The 17,581-nt window shown below is 47.1% G+C and overlaps 1 long non-coding RNA gene across 1 annotated transcript; it reads left to right on the top strand.

The window, feature by feature from the left end:
- Positions 1-7,650: 7,650 nt before the first annotated feature.
- Positions 7,651-9,547, top strand: LOC115074995. The gene is made up of 3 exons (XR_003852398.1): positions 7,651-7,710; positions 7,824-9,209; positions 9,388-9,547. It is a non-coding gene; the product is annotated as an uncharacterized LOC115074995 (long non-coding RNA).
- Positions 9,548-17,581: the final 8,034 nt, after the last annotated feature.

Raw genomic sequence — 17,581 nt, 5'->3', positions numbered from 1 at the left:
TCAGCAGGGACTTAGCCCCTGATTTCGGGCACGGTTGAGAGGCAGCGGGTGCATTCCTCGAGCGCGGCGATGAAGGTATTTGCCCTCTCCCCCCACAGCCGGAGACCGCCCGGGACGAAACTGGGAAACGCCGAAGACAAGGTAAGGTAGAAATCTTCTATGTAAACAGTCTCCAAGGATCGAAGAGGAGCACAGATCCGCCCTAGCAGGACTAGGCCCCGGCTGTTCCCGAGGGTCTACCCACGTGGAGACCCTCCGAGGAGGTCGCCATCTTGACCCGACTCGCCTCGCCGTTCAACTCAAGCGCACAAATTGAGTCCCTTGTGCGCATAAACTTAGGCGCACATCATACCTCACGAGCATAAGTTGCGCGCACAGAACAAGGCGCATATCTGCGGCTAGGCGCACATCTCAGCGCACATCTCCGCGCATATCTGAGGCGCACTGGAGCACACAAGAGCTCACGCGGCCACAGTCATGGCACCTCCAGAGTCGGGCATAAAAGCGCAAGGCCTCTGCCAAGCATGCCACGTCAGAGCCGCACAGAGCGAGGAGGCCGACGCCCTGTCCGCACAGTTGGAGGAGGCCCTGGGAGATCCAGGCCAGGGCCGTTCCAGCCAGGGCCCAATGCTAGCTCTTCAGGGGGCACCCCGCACCTAGCAGGCCCCAGGGAGTCCACCCCGCACTCTGGGACTCCCAGAGAACCGGCGCCCCTCAACTTAGACCCAGCTTCGATATTCTGGGTGGAGCTGTTCAAGGGGATTCACGCCTTTTGTCAGGATGCAAACTGAACCCCGGGAGGTCCAGCCATAGGCGCCTCCGGAGGACCCTCTAGGCCTAGGCACAGGTCCACACCGTCCAGAAGTTCTGCCTACGAGGACACAGACCACTCTGAAGAGGAAATTGAGCCCCTGGAAGAAGGGGAACTCCCCCCGGGGACAGAGCCACACCGAACCATGAGACGCTTCTTCACAAAGGATGAGCTCCCAGACCTAGTATCCCAATGTCTAACGGAACTCGCTATCCCGGGCCAAGGGTCCTCAGGGGAACCTAGAATGAACCCCCTGCTGGAGGGCCTTCGTCAGACGTCTCGCCATTTTCCTCTCTTACAGGCGGCACAACAGCTAATTGACCTAGAATGGAATGCTCCAGAGTCCTCATTCAAAGGGGGTCCAGCATTGTCGGCCATGTATCCCCTGGACCCAGCGACCAAAGAACTCCTGGCGTGCCCTAGGGTGGACGCCATGGTCGGCGCGGTCGCTACGCGCACTACCATCCCACTGGAGGGAGGAGCGGCGCTCAAGGACGCTCATGACCGGCGCCTAGAAGCCTTGCTAAAGCAGTCATTCGAGGTTGCAGCTCTGTCCCTTCAGATTGCGGCCTGCTGCACCGTGGTGACGCGGGCCTGCCTATCTCAAGCCAGGAACAGCACCCCGGGAGAGGACATGGAATCAACTCTGTCCTTTCTCACCGACGCGGCTTCCGATCTAGTGCGTACAACAGCCAGAGGAGTCTCATCCACTGTGGCAGCCAGAAGACAGCTCTGGCTCCGAAATTGGTCGGCAGACGCCTCTTCCAAGACGAGTCTATCAAAGATGCCCTTCAAAGGATCCCTCCTCTTCGGCAGCGAACTAGAGAAACTGGCCAACAAATGGGGTGACTCCCCATTACCGCGCCTGCTGGAAGACAAGACGAAGAGAAACCAGCATCCCTTCCACAGATCCGCCAGAGGCAGAAGCTCACAGCGCTTCAACCCTTTCAAAAGCAACTATCTAGCACCCCGCCCTACGAGCAGGAGCCAGTCCTTTCGGAACAAGCACACCAAGAGAGGAACCAGTGCGGGTGCAGGCTCCGGCCACACCCCACAATGAGAATCAGCCGACCCATCCAAGGGAAGATGCTATAGGGGCAGACTAGCCTTATTCTACCGCATATGGGTCGAGATAACTACGGACAAATGGGTCCTGGCCATCATCCGGGAGGGGTACTACCTGGACTTCATTTGAACTCCTCCCGACAAATTCGTGGAATCTCCCTGCCACGACCCCCTCAAGAGAGCGGCAGTGGAAGCTACACTGAACAGGCTTCTGACCCTCGAGGCCATAACCCCAGTGCCTATACGGGAAATAAATACTGGACATTACTCCATTTACTTCATCGTACCCAAGAAAGAGGGCATATTCAGGCCCATCCTGGACCTCAAGTCGGTCAACCGCCACCTAAGGCTTCCCCGCTTCCGCATGGAAACCTTACGATCTGTCATACGGGCAATACAACCAGGAGAGTTCCTCACATCCCTGGATCTGTCAGAGGCCTACTTACACATCCCAATGCATCAGGAACACCAGCGCTTTCTACACTTCAAGGTCCTGAATCGTCACTATCAGTTCCGGGCACTACCCTTCGGGTTAGCCACAGCATCCCGGACGTTCACCAAGGTAATAGTAATAGTGGCGGCAACACTCGGGAAGGAGGGAATCCTCGTTCATCCCTACCTGGACGATTGGTTGATCAGGGCAAAGTCACCGGAGGAAAGCCACCAAGCAACCAGCAGTGTCATAGCACTACTGGAAAGCCTAGGATGGGTAGTCAACATAAACAAAAGCTCCCTACAGCCCGCACAGTTGCTGGAATACCTAGGCGTCCAATTCGACACCAAGGAGGTCAAAGCTGCGGGGCCGGCTTCAGACCTTGCTGAGCGTTCCTCGTCCCACAGCATGGGATTACCTGCAAGTCCTCGGACTGATGGCGTCCACGCTGGAAGTAGTGCCATGGGCGCGAGCACACATGAGACCTCTACAGCGCTCACTTCTAACGCGGTGGAGTCCACGGTCCCAGAACTACACCGTACGCCTTCCACTCCCGGGCAGCGTCCAGACCCAGCTACGGTGGTGGCTGCAGAATAGCCACCTGAGCCGGGGATCAAGCCTATCCTCCCCAACCTGGACCCTGCTCACCACAGATGCCAGCCTACACGGATGGGGAGCACACTGCGAAGAGCTGACCACCCAAGGGCAGTGGAACGCAGAAGAGGCGGGATGGAACATCAACCACCTAGAAGCGCGGGCAGCCAGATTAGCCTGCCTGCAGTTTGCCCACAGACTTCGAGGCAAAGCGGTCTGAGTGATGTCTGACAACGCCACGACGGTGGCCTACATCAACCGACAGGGTGGAACCAGAAGCCAACAAGTGTCCCTAGAAATAGACCTCCTGATGGCGTGGGTGGAAGCAAATCTCCAGGAGATCTCGGCCGTCCACATTGCCAGGAAAGACAACATCGCGGCAGACTTCCTCAGCAGAGAAAGTCTAAACCCAGGAGAATGGAAACTGTCATCCACAGCCTTCCAAATGATAGTGAATCGGTGGGGGATCCCAAACATGGACCTTCTGGCAAGCAGATCCAACGCTCAAGTACCCAGATACTTCAGCTGCAGACGGGACCTGCAGTCCCAGGGGATCGATGCCCTGGTACAGCCCTGGCCTCCGGGGACCCTTCTATACGCCTTCCCGCCGTGGCCCTTGCTGGGCGCAATCATTCACAAGATACAGCGACACAGGGGACTAGTTCTCCTGGTGGCCCCGGATTGGCCAAGAAGACCCTGGTACGCAGACATGAGAAGACTGCTGGCAGGGAACCCACTACCCCTGCCGCCGCACAGAGACCTGCTCCATCAAGGCCCGATCCTTCACGAGGACCCAACTCAATTCTCGCTTACGGTCTGGCCATTGAGAGGGCTCGACTGAGGAAGAGCGGATACTCGGGGGCAGTAATAGATACTCTCCTCCGAGCACGCAAGTTCTCCACATCTCTAACGTACATAAGGATTTGGAGAGTCTTCAAGGCCTGGTGCGAAGACCACAACGTCAAGCCACGCCCCTCCAGAGTTCCCGTGATCCTGGAATTCTTACAGAATGGGCTACAACAGTGTCTGTCCCTCAATTCCATCAAGGTACAGATAGCAGCATTGTCATGCTATGGCTCCAGGAGCGAGGGCAACAGCATAGCCTCGTACCCGGATGTATCACGCTTCCCGAAAGGAGTCAAACACATTCGCCCACCTCTAAGATGGACGGTACCTCTGTGGAACCTCAACCTCGTCTTGGAGTTCCTAGCGGGATCCGCCTTCAGACCCCTCCGAGGCCTATCTCTCCGTCTGTTAACCTTAAAGACAGTGTTCTTGCTGGCCGTGTGTTCGGCCCGCCGCATCTCGGAGCTACAAGCACAGTCCTGCCGTGAACCGTTCTTCAGATTCACCCCGGGGTCCATCCAACTACGCACAGTTCCCTCCTTCCTCCCCAAAGTGGTCTCACACTTCCACCTCAATCAAACCATCGCACTACCAACGATGGACGGTGTGAAGAACTCGGGAAAAGACCGTAGCCTACGTCACCTCGACATCGGCAGACTCCTAGCCAGATATTTGGAAAGGTCGGAACCGGTACGAAAGACAGACCACCTTTTCGTCCTTCACAGCGGAAAGAGGCAAGGGGAAGCGGCCTCGCGGACAACCATTGCCCGCTGGATCAAAGAAGTCATTAAGGCGGCCTATGTAGAAGCAGGAAAACCACCACCTCTACAAGTCAAGGCCCATTCAACCAGAGCCCAGGCGGTGTCCTGGGCAGAGACTAGAATGCTGTCACCTGCGGACATCTGCAGAGCGGCAACGTGGTCCTCTATCCACACTTTCTCCAGATTCTACCATCTGGACGTACAGGCTCAGGAGGATACGGCATTTGCAAGGACAATTCTAAGTGGACCCCGGGCAGCCTCCCACCCGATTCGGGAGTAGCTTTTATACATCCCATTGGTCCTGAGTCCATCTGCTACACGCTAGGAAATGGAGAAATTACTTACCTGATAATTTCGTTTTCCTTAGTGTAGACAGATGGACTCAGCATCCCACCCTGGGCTGCCCTGAGGCATTGTGCCAATGAGTTACGGGTAAGCCATGTCTTTATTTACCTAAGACGTCCACCCTGCCCGGTGTCGACGCTTTCCGGTTGAGTACACTGGCAGTCTCCAGCTATAGTCAACCAATCAGTTCAAGTTAATCAAGTTTAATCGAGTTTAAACGTTCTAACAAGTTAGTTAAGTTTAACCATAATATGAAGTTAATCAATCAGTCAGTCACATATATATCCACAACGCTTTTCAAGGAAGAATACTGAGGAGCTGCACTTCCTGCAGGGGGATGTGTACTAGGGCAGTGATGGCTAACCTATGACACGCGTGTCAGAGGTAACACACCGAGACTTTTTGCTGACACACGCAGCCTTTCGTGGACTATTGGGAATTTTTTTTTAATCGGCTGCACCGAGCCTTTAACTAGTTTTTTAGTATCCCCCCCACCCTCCAGACCTCTCCACCTCCCCAATGCCCCCGGGCGCAGCGACAGGCAGATAGGCAGGGCCACGGCCCGAAGAAAAAGATCACATTTAAACGCGCTGATGCTCCTCCTCCTTCCTGCCTGTGCGGCCCCGGAAGTAAATGTTGCCGGAGCCACATGGGCTGGAAGGAGGTGAAGCATCGGCGCGTGCAGAAGAGGAGCAGCCCTTGCGTTTACGGGCAGCCGCGAATCCCAAGTCACAGCGGCCCGAGAAGAGGAAGAGGCCTGGTAGCAGGGCTGCCGCAGAGCCCATCCTGTGACGACCCGCGAAGAGGAGTCCCAGAGGTGAGAGAGAGGCTGAGGGTCTGTAGAGGGTGTGTGTGTGTGCGTGTATGAGATGAGTTGAGAGATTGTGTGTGAGAGTGAGAACTTGAATGTTTGCAGAGACAGCATGTGGGAGTGAGAGAGAGCCTGTGTGTGTGAGAGTCAGACAGCATGTGCCAGTGAGAGACTGTGTGTGTGTGTGAGAGAGAGAAGAGCAAGTGAGAATGAGAACCGTGTGTTTGAGGGAAGAAGATGGAGAGAAAAGAAACAGAAAAAAAGACAATATAAAAGGAATTGGCAAAAAAAAATAAGAAAGGAAAGGTGGGAAAAAAAAGCCTGTGACCAACCAATTAGAAAATGAAGATCAGACAGCAAAGGTAAAAAAACAAAATAAATTACTTTTTAGTGATTGGCACATGTAATCTTTGGGAATGTGCAAGAATAGCACTTTCTCTATGCGGATCTCACAATGTACGAGATCAGCATGGAGAAAATGGAAGCCCACGGGGCCTGCACAGAGGAGGCAGCAGAATGGGCATCAGTGTCAGTAGCAGCAATCGGCACCTCCCCAATAGCCATGCGGCAGCAGTGACAGTGGCAGCAGAGGAATGAGCGAGGTTCTGAGGTTGCTGGCAAAAGAGAGGGGAGTCTGCCTTTAGTGTGTGCATGTGAATGAATGGGACTATGCATGGGTGCCTGCATGAGAATGAATTGGTGCCTGCCTGGAGGATGGAGCGGGAGTGGTGTGAGAATGACTGGAAGCCTGCCTGGGGTTCAGTGTGTGTGTGTGTCTGTATGTGAGGGAGCTAGTGAGTGTGAGAGCATGAGTGTGTATGAGAAAATCCAGGGGAGTGAGAGTTTGGTGGCTGGGGAGAGAGTGTTTTAATTGAAGATTTAGCCAATGAAATTCAGCAGAAAAAAGTCACTAAGCAGGTAAGGTAAATAATTATTTGTTTTTGCTTTATTAATAAATACAGAACATATATTAAATTATAACTTTTTGTTATTAATATTAGAACATAAGAAAATGCCATACTGGGTCAGACCAAGGGTCCATCAAGCCCAGCATCCTGTTTCCAACAGTGGCCAATCCAGGCCATAAGAGCCTGGCAAGTACCCAAAAACTAAGTCTATTCCTTGTAACCATTGCTAATGGCAGTGGCTATTCTCTAAGTGAACTTAATAGCAGGTAATGGACTTCTCCTCCAAGAACTTATCCAATCCTTTTTTTAAACACAGCTATACTAACTGCACTAACCACATTCTCTGGCAACAAATTCCAGAGTTTAATTGTGCGTTGAGTAAAAAAGAACTTTCTCCAATTAGTTTTAAATGTGCCACATGCTAACTTCATGGAGTGCCCCCTAGTCTTTCTATTATCCGAAAGAGTAAATAACCGATTCACATCTACCCGTTCTAGACCTCTCATGATTTTAAACACCTCTATCATATCCCCCCTCAGTCGTCTCTTCTCCAAGCTGAAAAGTCCTAACCTCTTTAGTCTTTCCTCATAGGGGAGCTGTTCCATTCCCCTTATCATTTTGGTAACCCTTCTCTGTACCTTCTCCATCGCAATTATATCTTTTTTGAGATGCGGCGACCAGAATTGTACACAGTATTCAAGGTGCGGTCTCACCATGGAGCGATACAGAGGCATTATGACACTTTCCGTTTTATTAGAGCTACAAATATCACAAAATTATGGATTTTTCTAGAAGTGACACACCACCCGAGTTATGCTCTGTCTTTTTATGAATTTTGACACACTGAGCGCAAAAGGTTGGCCATCACTGTACTAGGGGCTGACGTCAGATTGAAATCTGATCCGTCTCCAGCTGCTATCAGGAGTACACTATACCCATTGGTCCTGAGTCCATCTGTCTACACTAAGGAAAACGAAATTATCAGGTAAGTAATTTCTCCAATTTGTTCTACTCCACTTGATTTCATCTATTTTTTTTTCTCATTTCTTCCCTGTAGCTGATCACCTTTTATAAAAAAAAAAAAACCCACCCTTATTTTGACAAAAAGAAAGCTTGTCCATACCTGCTGACTACAGGTAAAGAAAATGTGACATGGAAACTTGTAATACTATTTTTCTTATTTTTCTACACCACTTTTGCTTTCCTCTAATTTTGCCTTTTTTTTTTCTTTCGTTTCTTCTCCCTGCAGAAGATCACCTCTGTAAGAAAGCCAGTCTATACCTACTGTTTCCGTCCTTGGCTGCTACACTACTAAATGGTTTTGATCTACTATGGCTACAGTAAAGAAATGGGCTAAATACAGTAAAAAGTACTGCAAAGCATGGGAAGAGGAACGTGAACTAAAAGCATGGATTCAGCCTGTTTTCAGCAATGAGAATAAGGCTACGTGCAAATTTTGCAAGTGTGACATTCGTGCACATCATGCAGACCTTCTGCAACATGCTAAAACAGAGAAACATGCAAAAAGCTACACTCCTTTGTCATCTATGCGACTCACAGACATTGGTGTTTCAATTTCACATGTTTTGGGCTTTTTTTGGGCTTGTTTTTTTTTGGAAAAAAGTGCTTGTTCTTTCATGAAAACCTGGCAACCCTGGACAGGAGCTGTGTTGTCAGATTGGGTTATTACCTGGCCAGTTGGGCTACTTTTCCTCCTTTGTACGGGAAAAATAATTTTTAGCGGGCTCGGCCAGTTTTGGGCCACTACGTACTAGTAATCCTCTTTATTGCTGGCATCATTTTTTCTTTGCTGCAGGCAGTCTAGCCCGCAATCGCACTCAGATGCCTCACTGCCAGCAGTCAATCAGAGCCTGCAGGAACAGGAGACTGTGACTATTGCTCAAATTACTTAAATGAAATTCAGAGCTAGGTTTCTTTTATAGCTTGTTCTTGTACTGGTGGTACGGACATTTCCTACTAAACAGCTAACTCTAGGCAGTAGATTCTACATAAAGTATGGTGAAAATGAAAGTGGTATCGATTCTAAATCTGAATAGTAGAAGCTTCCCCATCCTGAATACAGCCATCATCATGATGCGTTGGTCTGATTGCTCGTTTTTTTCCGAAAATTATGGGTTTCAAAAATTGAGTATTAGATGTTAGGATTTATGGGTCAATTTCACAAAACAGCCCAAAAACCCCATAAAATAAGGCGACTTGAATAGGAACAGTTATAAGTCTACGCACCTTCTAGTAAAGGCTATAAGGAGTATTAGGCCACAAGAGACCTCTCCAAACTCATGTTTGTGCCAACAAAAACCTGATTTGTCCTTGTACTGTCTGAAACTTGTAAATTAACTTTTTTTTATTTCCTTTCCGTCCCTTTATTTTTATTATGTATATTACTTTGACAAAACCTATAAAATTATCTGAAGCTGGTTGCTGCTGATGCTACTTGTAAGAAAACAGAGCGGCCTGCGTGCATAGCCCAACATACTTGATCTTGCTACAGTTATTGCTGCTACTGAGCTTTACCTCAATCTTGGTCCTGAAGCTGCTAACCTCTCCACTTCACCCTGCTGAAGCTTTGTAACCCAGTTGTTTGCCTGAGAACAAGAGACGATCACCACAGGAGGTAAGAGGCAAGACTAGGGGAAGAGAGGTGTTTTTGAACTGGTGGTGACAGGTTTAGCATGCTGGGACAGGGGACAGATAACGAAAACATTGTTAGATATGACTTGTTGCTCAAAATGTTGGGTCACTAGAGTAGTCAGATTTAACACTATTAAATACTTTTTTTATTTTGAAAACAGCTGCTCTGCGTTCCCGCTTAACAGAAGCTGAATCGTTCAAGGCTGGACTCGGTTCTGCTTTAATGTTGGTCATCATAACCAAACACTGAATATCCAAGCCAAAAGCAAATGCCCGAAGGCTCCAAGTTTTCCCCACCGAAGTCAACAAGTCAAGTAAATTTTTATTTATTTATTTATTTAAAATTTTTATATACCGGCATTCATGTTGCAAACACATCATGCCGGTTTACATATAACAGGGGGTGTACAGTAAACAATTCAATAACCTATTTGTGTAGAAGGAAGCAGTTACAAATAACAAGGTAATAGAACTGGGAGGAGAGAAGAAAAGAAAGAGAATAACATTAGGTATAGGTATTTACATTAGTAATAACATTTTTACATGTGGAAGTGGTAGAATCTGGCTGAATAGAATTAATCGGTGTCCGGGAAAGCTTTTTTAAACAGCCAGGTCTTAAGTCTCTTCCTGAAGGTTGGGAGGCTGGGCTCCTGTCTAAGGTCCGGTGGGATGGAGTTCCATAGAAGGGGGCCGGCTGTTGAAAAGGCCCCGATCTCTCAAGGTAATGTGTTTGGTAGTTTTGGCTGGGGGCACTTGAAGAGATCCTCTGAGTGTGTCTCTTGTTGGTCTGGAGGAGTTATAAATTTGGAATGGGACTTGTAAGTCGAGTGGGGTGTGTTGATGGATGGTTTTGTATATTATGGAAAGAGATTTGTAGAGGATTCTAAAGTGAACAGGCAACCAGTGGAGATCTTTTAGGATTGGAGATATATGGTCCCTCCTCCTGGAGTTTGTCAGTAATCTTGCCGCAGCGTTTTGTAACATCTGGAGGGGTCTAGTATAGGAGGAAGGTAGGCCCAGAAGGATTGGTTCTTCCCCCTCGTTGTGGCTAAGAATTAAAATGGATAGGAGTAGCTTTATGTTTATACACTGCTCAAAGAGTATTACACTCAGTTAAGGTCTAAATATTCCATCATTACATAGTGCACACAAAAATGAAATCAGAGACTAGGCCATTGCTGTAGGAGGAACAGGTTGGGTAATATATACCTGAATAACTTCTAAGATTTCTGAAACTAGGAGCTTTAACAGTAAAAAAAAAAAAAAAAAAAAAAAAAAAATGGGTACTCATAGCATAGGTTCATAATAGTACAGCTAGATTCCATTGTCCTACTTCTTTAAGAATTTGTAAGGTGTATGTTTTGTTTTTAGTCTATGCATTTTTTTTAAATATTGTAAACTATCCTAATCATATGTAAATAAATGAATGTACTATTAAATACAGAGTTTTGAGCAGTCCTTTCTCAGCCTTTCGGCTGACACTGAATGCCATTGACCAAAGGGAATTGGATGGTATTAAGGCTTTGCTACCTGACCCTCTTCACAGATGGTAGAAAGTCAATTAAGAAACAAACTATCACAACAAAATGATGTAGCAATCACTGACAAAATAAAATTAAATCTTAACATTTTTTTGCACATGTAAAAAAATGAGTTGTTTTTTTTTGTTGAATGGCAAACATAACCATTAAAGGCCAAGTATCAGGCTTTTACATACCAGCCATGTGTACTCAACATTAAACTTAAATCTTTTCTCTTCTGTTAAACCGATATAATGTGTTCTGAGAAATGCAGGAAAAAAAAGCCTATAATAGCACCTACTAGAAAGAGACAAAATATATTTTGTGTTCCAGAGCAGCACACTATTTTTGCTGAGTTAAACTGTACTAACTAATTAAGCTAGATATTTCACTTAGTTGCAGTTCTAACACTGCTTTCTACATTAATGGTGGGGGTGGAAGGGAAATAGAACCAAAAGGTTACTAAGAGCCAAGAGTAACATAAGTATGAGGGAAAAAAAAGCGTGAAACTTGCTGGGCAGACTGGATGGGCCGTTTGGTCTTCTTCTGCCATTGTTTCTATATTTCACAATGGTAGACCATCTTTTATTCCATATATCTTAATTGAGAAGCTTTAGTGCCCACAGTCGATGTGGGAAAACTATGGCTTAACACACTGATCTGTGCAAAGAAAAAAAATACATTTTTTCAGCATATACTCTAAGGCCCTGTAAGCACGCCCCTAAAGATAATCTGGCATTTTCTCTACAAACAAGCTTTGTTGTTCAAGGCACCTTGTTCAAAACCTTTTGAACAATCTATTTTTAAATCTCTTAGGTGGCCTCATAAATGATTCCTTTCTGACTTGCTCAAAATGTTGGGTCACCACACTGTTCAGATTTAACACTGTTAAATACTTTGAAATTTTAAGATATCCCAATAAAGCCTGCTTTCACAGATGAATTGTTCAAGGCTGTAACTTGGTTCTAATGTTGATCATCATAACAAAACACTTTTTTCTTGAGGTAATCACTAACCTAGTCCAAATACATTTTTCCAAAATAGGACAACTAGAATTTGAGTCCTCCAAAACCATTATATTAATGCCATTAGCACAAAATCCCCCAACAGAAGAACTCTGAAAAAACCAAGGACATTTCTACTTAAAGAAAGCCCAGATGTTATTTGCACACGTTAAACTCAACCATAACATTTTCCTCCTTACTTTCAAAATGGCATGTCCAGCTTCAAAACTGGATTTGGAAAACATGTCTTCTACATGTGCATACATCTGACTTTTATAGATCTCCATAGGCCATAGAGTAATCTCTTTTGGGCCATCTTGAACATCATTTTTACAACATGAAAGATACTGCGATCCTAACTCCAAAGATTATGGTGCTTTGCAACTTCCGTGCCATGACAAAGTCCTTCCTGTAGCATGGTAGTGGCAGGTCCAGCGTGATCGACTGATGGAATCCTCTGGCATCTATAGGTGCCAGCCTTCCTGCTGATAAGGAAGTCGAGCTTCTTAATTGTGTCCGCTTCCTCTATTCTGACATATGAATGCACAGTGGCCTGTAGTCTCACTAGCACTGCACCTTCCCAGGTCAACCTGAAGCCAGCAAAGGTAAGAACTGCTCTCATGTCCTCATGGTGGTGGGGTGATCGTAAGAGTGGTGGGTGAAAAAGAGCAGTGATGAGAAGTGAGGGTGGTATTAAAGACTGCAGGTCAGGGAAACAGTAGTGAGGGCACAGTAGGGAAAGATGAGAAAACAGCAGGGTCAGGGAAACATGCATCTAACAATAATGCAGGAGGAGACATGGAGGCAAGAGAGACTAGGAGAGGAGGATGGGAGCTAAGGAGAAAAAACTGGTCAGAAAAGGACTTCAAGGAGAGAGACTGCAGGGAAAACAAAGAAGGGAGAGTCCAATAAGATAAGACTATAGGGAAGAAGGATGAAGGCAAAGGAGAGACTACAGCAAGGAAAGATGGTGGAAAGGGAGAAGGAAACAATAGTTTTAAAGAGCACAGGAATATTAACGTGAAAATGAAAAGAAAAATATGGAGGCACAGGATAGAAAGAGCAGAGAGAGGAAAGACAAGACAAAATTACTACTTACCTGATAATTTAGTTTTCCTTAGTGTAGACAGATGGACTCGGGACCAGTGGGTTATGCACATCTGCTACCAGAATGAGACGGAGCAAGCTGACATCACAGTATATATACTCCTGTAGCAACATCAGCCCACCAGTATTCTCTTCAAAAGCAACTGCAAACAGACTAGCAAAAAACTGAGTTTGAAAAGTCAACCATTACTGTACTCAACCAACAGGAAAAACTGAATTAATGTACCCACCCCAATCTAGGGACTGGATGAATACTTACCAGTATCCCCTGGAACACATAGCCCCACAGAAGAAACTTAAAACAAGTATTCTGCACCCAAGGGCAGGAAGCTGAATACACTAAGGAAAATGAAATTATCAGGTAAGTAGTAATTTCTCATTTCCTAGCATGTAGACAGATGGACTCAGGACCAGTGGGGGTGTACCCAAACTACTCCCGACTCAGGTGGGGAGGGCTGCCTGCGGTCCAGTCAACACTGCACTTGCAAAGGCTGCATCCTCCTGGGCTTGCACATCCCATCGATAATATCTAGAAAAGGTGTGTAAGGAGGTCCATGTCACAGCTGAGCAAATGTCAACGGGAGACAATGTAACCTCAGCCCATGACACTGCCTGAGCCCTAGTGGAATGGGCTCTAACCTGTGTAGGCAACAGCTTTTCAGCCTTCATATATGTGGCTGTGACTACCTCCTCCTTAATCCAGTGAGCTATTGTAGCCTGAAAAGCTGGTTTTCCCTGCTTACTTATACCATGAAGGACAAAACAGGCAATCTCTCTTTTGGAAAGGTTTAGAAACCTCCAGATACTGCAGAACTTGTCTCTTGACATTCAAAGGAAGCAACCAGTGATACTCTTCCACATCCTCTCTCTTATCAAAGTACGGTAAGAAATGTACTGATTCAAGTGAAAATACGAGTCCACTTTAGGCAAGAAAGAGGGAGCAGTATGCAACTGTATCACTCCTGGAATCACCCGAAGGAATGGCTCCCAGCAAGACAAGGCCTGCAGCTCAGAAATTTGGCTCGCAGAACATATCGCCACCACAAATACTGTTTTTAAGGTCAATAGCCACAAGGAACGGCAATGCAGTGGTCGAAATATAGGGCCCGCCAAGACATCAAACACCAAGTTAAGATTCCACAAGAGAACTGGTAATCGTAAAGGACGACGAAGATGATTCACTTGCTTCAAGAAACGAGCCACATCAAGATGGGACAATAAGGATTCACCATTCACCTGGCTTCTGAAACAGGTAAGGGAGGAGGAATAGCCTAGTGGTTAGAGCAGTGGACTATGAACCAGGAGACCAGGGTTTGAGTCCTGCTGTCGCTCCTTGTGACCCTTGGGCAAGTCACTTTACCCTCTATTGCCTCAAATACTATCCCCTCTGGGGATAGAAAAATACCTACAGTACCTGAATGTAAACCGGTGTGATATCTCGATTGAGATCGAATGTCGGTATATAATAATAAATAAAAAGGAATTAAGAGCCAACTTCTTATTTAATGCATCCTGCAAAAATTCCAAAATGAGCAGGATCTTCACTGAACGAGGAAGAACACCTCAATCCTCATACAAAGTCTCAAGCCCTCGCCAAACCTGTACATAGGTTAAGGAAGTGGAGACCTTCCGAGCACATAGCATAGTGGCATTAACCGCAGAATAACCACTTTTCAGCAAGCGAGCCCTTTCAAGGGCCATACCGGAAGACAAAATCAAGTTGGATCTTCTTGAAGAACAGGCCCCTGCTGCAACAGATCCTTGTGTGGCGGAAGACTAAGGGGAGTCTACCACAATTTTTCACAGATCCGCATACCATGGTCTTCTGGGCCAATCCGAGGCATCAAGAGCACCATCCCCCGGTGGCCTTCAATCCTGTGAACTATTCTGCCCAACGGGCCACAGAGAAAAAGCATACAGCAGCTTGTCTTCCAGCCAGACTTGTATGATAGCATCTTCTTTGAACCTCTCCTGTGACTGAAGAAGCAAGGACCATTTGCACTGGAAGAAGTCGCGAACCGGTCCCAGCGATCCACTATCAGCTGAAACACCTCGTCTGACAACACCCACTCTCCCGGCTGAGAAAGTCTGCTCTTACATTGTCTTTTCCTGTAATGTGAGAGACTGTAATCACCTGGAGCTGCCCTTCCACCCATTCCATAAGTTGGCCTATTTCCAGCACCACTTGCTGGCTCTTGGTCCCTCCTCCCTGCGATTGATGTAAGCCACTGTCGTTGCATTGTACAACATTATTCAGGCTGCTTGATCCTGCAATCTGTTTCTGAACTGCAAGCACACCAACCAGACTGCCCTGGCTTCCAGGCGATTGATGTTCCAGAGAGACTCTTCTGTGTTCCAGTGCCCTTGCGCCGTTAGTTCCTGACAGTGCACTGCCCAACTCTGGAGACTCATCTGTCATGAGTATCAACCAGTCCAGCAATGACAGGGAGACTCCCTGTCTCAGATGAACTTTCTGCAACCACCACTGCAAGTGAGAGCAGATTTCTATCAGCAACTGGAACCAAACAGTCCTATGACTGTGGGTTCCAATGAGACAGCACAGAGCGCTGAAGAGGACGCATATGCGCTCTTGCCCACGGCACCATGTGTGTTGCTGCCAGAGTACCTGAAGATAGGACCACACTTTCGGATGTATAGTGTTCACCAAAAGACGCAACTGCAAAATCAACTTCTGAATCCAAGCTTCTGGCAGGAGAACTTTGCCCTGCCTCCTGTCGAACTGAATACCCAGGTACTCCAATGACTGAGAAGGCTAGAGACTGCTCTTGGCTAGGTTCACTACCCAACCAAGCTCCTGCAAGAAGGAGATCACCTTGCAGGTCACCAGGCAGCTCTCTTCCAGAGTCTTGGCTCGAATCAGCCAGTCATCCAAATACGAGTGTATTAGGATCCCATCCTCTCTCAACTCTGCAGGCACTACCACCATAACCATGAAAAAAGTTAGGGAGCGGTGGCTAGACCAAAAGGCATTGCCTGAAACTGATAATGGTGCCCCAGCACCGCGAAACGCAGAAAATGTTGGTGCTCCAACTGGATGGGAATATGGAGGTAGGCCTCGGACACATCCAGAGAGGTCAGATATTCCCGACTGCACGGCCATTATCACCAAGTGCAAGGTTTCCATGTGAAAATGAGTCACCAGCAAATGATGGTTGACTTCCTTGAGATCCAGGTTGGAACAGAAGGAGCCCTCCTTCTTGAGCACAACAAAATAAATGATCGGCCCATACTTTCCTGAAATGTAGGCACTGGAACCACAGTCCTCAGACTGTGGAGCCTTGACAGAGTATATTCCACTGCCAGCTTCTTCTGCAGGAAGTGGCAAGGGGACACCATGAACACGTCCTAAGGAACACTTACAAAACATTTACAAAACACTCACACTCATCCACAAAACTACCTACAACCAAGACATGACATGGTTCAAAGATCACCATCCGACTCCGCCCATACAACAGACCACACCAGGGGACAGCACCTTGCCATGATGCACACTCCCTCTCCAAAGCTGTCTAAACTCAAATCCACCAAATCACGTGCCCTCTCCTTAGCTGGACCCACCCTCTGGAACAGAATGCCCCCAAACCTGCGCTTAGAATCTTGTCAAAAAAGATTCAAACAGAACCTCAAGACCTGGCTCTTTAAGCAGAGCCTTCACCTAATCCCCTCTCATCTCACCTTACTCCCTCACCCTACTCAGTTTTACCCCCCTCATCTCACTTTACCTCCTCTCTCCCCTATCGTCAAGCCCAATTACCTCATTCCTTTGTTACGAGTATGCCTTGTAACCCCCATTTAACCTAACCGCCTCAACCCAACCCCTGTATAATTCCTCTCTGCCATCTATTCTATATAATCATGCTTACATTGAATTATCTTTCCCATTATAATCTGTTAACTATATAGCATATCGTGTTAACTGTTCAAATGTCGTTCATGGTTTACATTATTTACTTCCACTGTTTAATTTGTTCTCTGTAAAGCCTGTTGCAGTTTTAGTTATTTGTGAACCGAGATGATGTTCCCAACGTATCCCGGTATATAAAAACACATACATAAATAAATAAATAAATAAATAAATAAATAAATCTGCAAAATTCCAATGCATATCCTTCCGGTAATACCTCCAGGACCCACTGATCCTAAATGATTGACCCACCTCTGATAAGAGAGACGTCCCCCTTCCTCTTGTCTCCGGGGTTGAGTGAGCAAACCTTCATTGTGAGGCTCAGGAGGATCCGCCACCCGAGCCCACACCTCTCTTGGGTTGTCTGGGACGAAAAGAGGACTGAGCCTTGCCAAAAGGCCGAGTCCTCTGAAAGATCGATCTCTTGTAGGGACGAAACTTGCTTGGAACCCTAAGACGACCCCTCATAAAGGGGTGCCTGCAACTGCTTCTAATCCTCCAGCAACCAAGGAAGGAACCAAGGAACCCTCCAGCAAAGGAAGGTACCCTCTACTGACCAGTTTCTCCAACTTGCTCCTGAACAAGAGGGAACCTTTAAATGGAAACTTTGTACAATTAGTTCTGGAGGTTGCATTGGCCGACCAATTACACAGCCATGATGTCTGGCCACTATTACCAAAGCCATTCTCCTAGCCTTGGTATAGACCAAATCGCAGCCCACATCAGTTAAAAAGGTGGTGGCGGGTTCCATAACTGCTCTGGAGTTCACCCCAGAATAATCAACTTCCAGAGAGCA

Source organism: Rhinatrema bivittatum, chromosome 13, assembly GCF_901001135.1.
Source record: "Rhinatrema bivittatum chromosome 13, aRhiBiv1.1, whole genome shotgun sequence".
NCBI lineage: Eukaryota > Metazoa > Chordata > Amphibia > Gymnophiona > Rhinatrematidae > Rhinatrema > Rhinatrema bivittatum.
The sequence above is the reverse complement of the archived record's forward strand: the minus strand, read 5'-3'. Positions and strand labels throughout refer to the sequence as shown.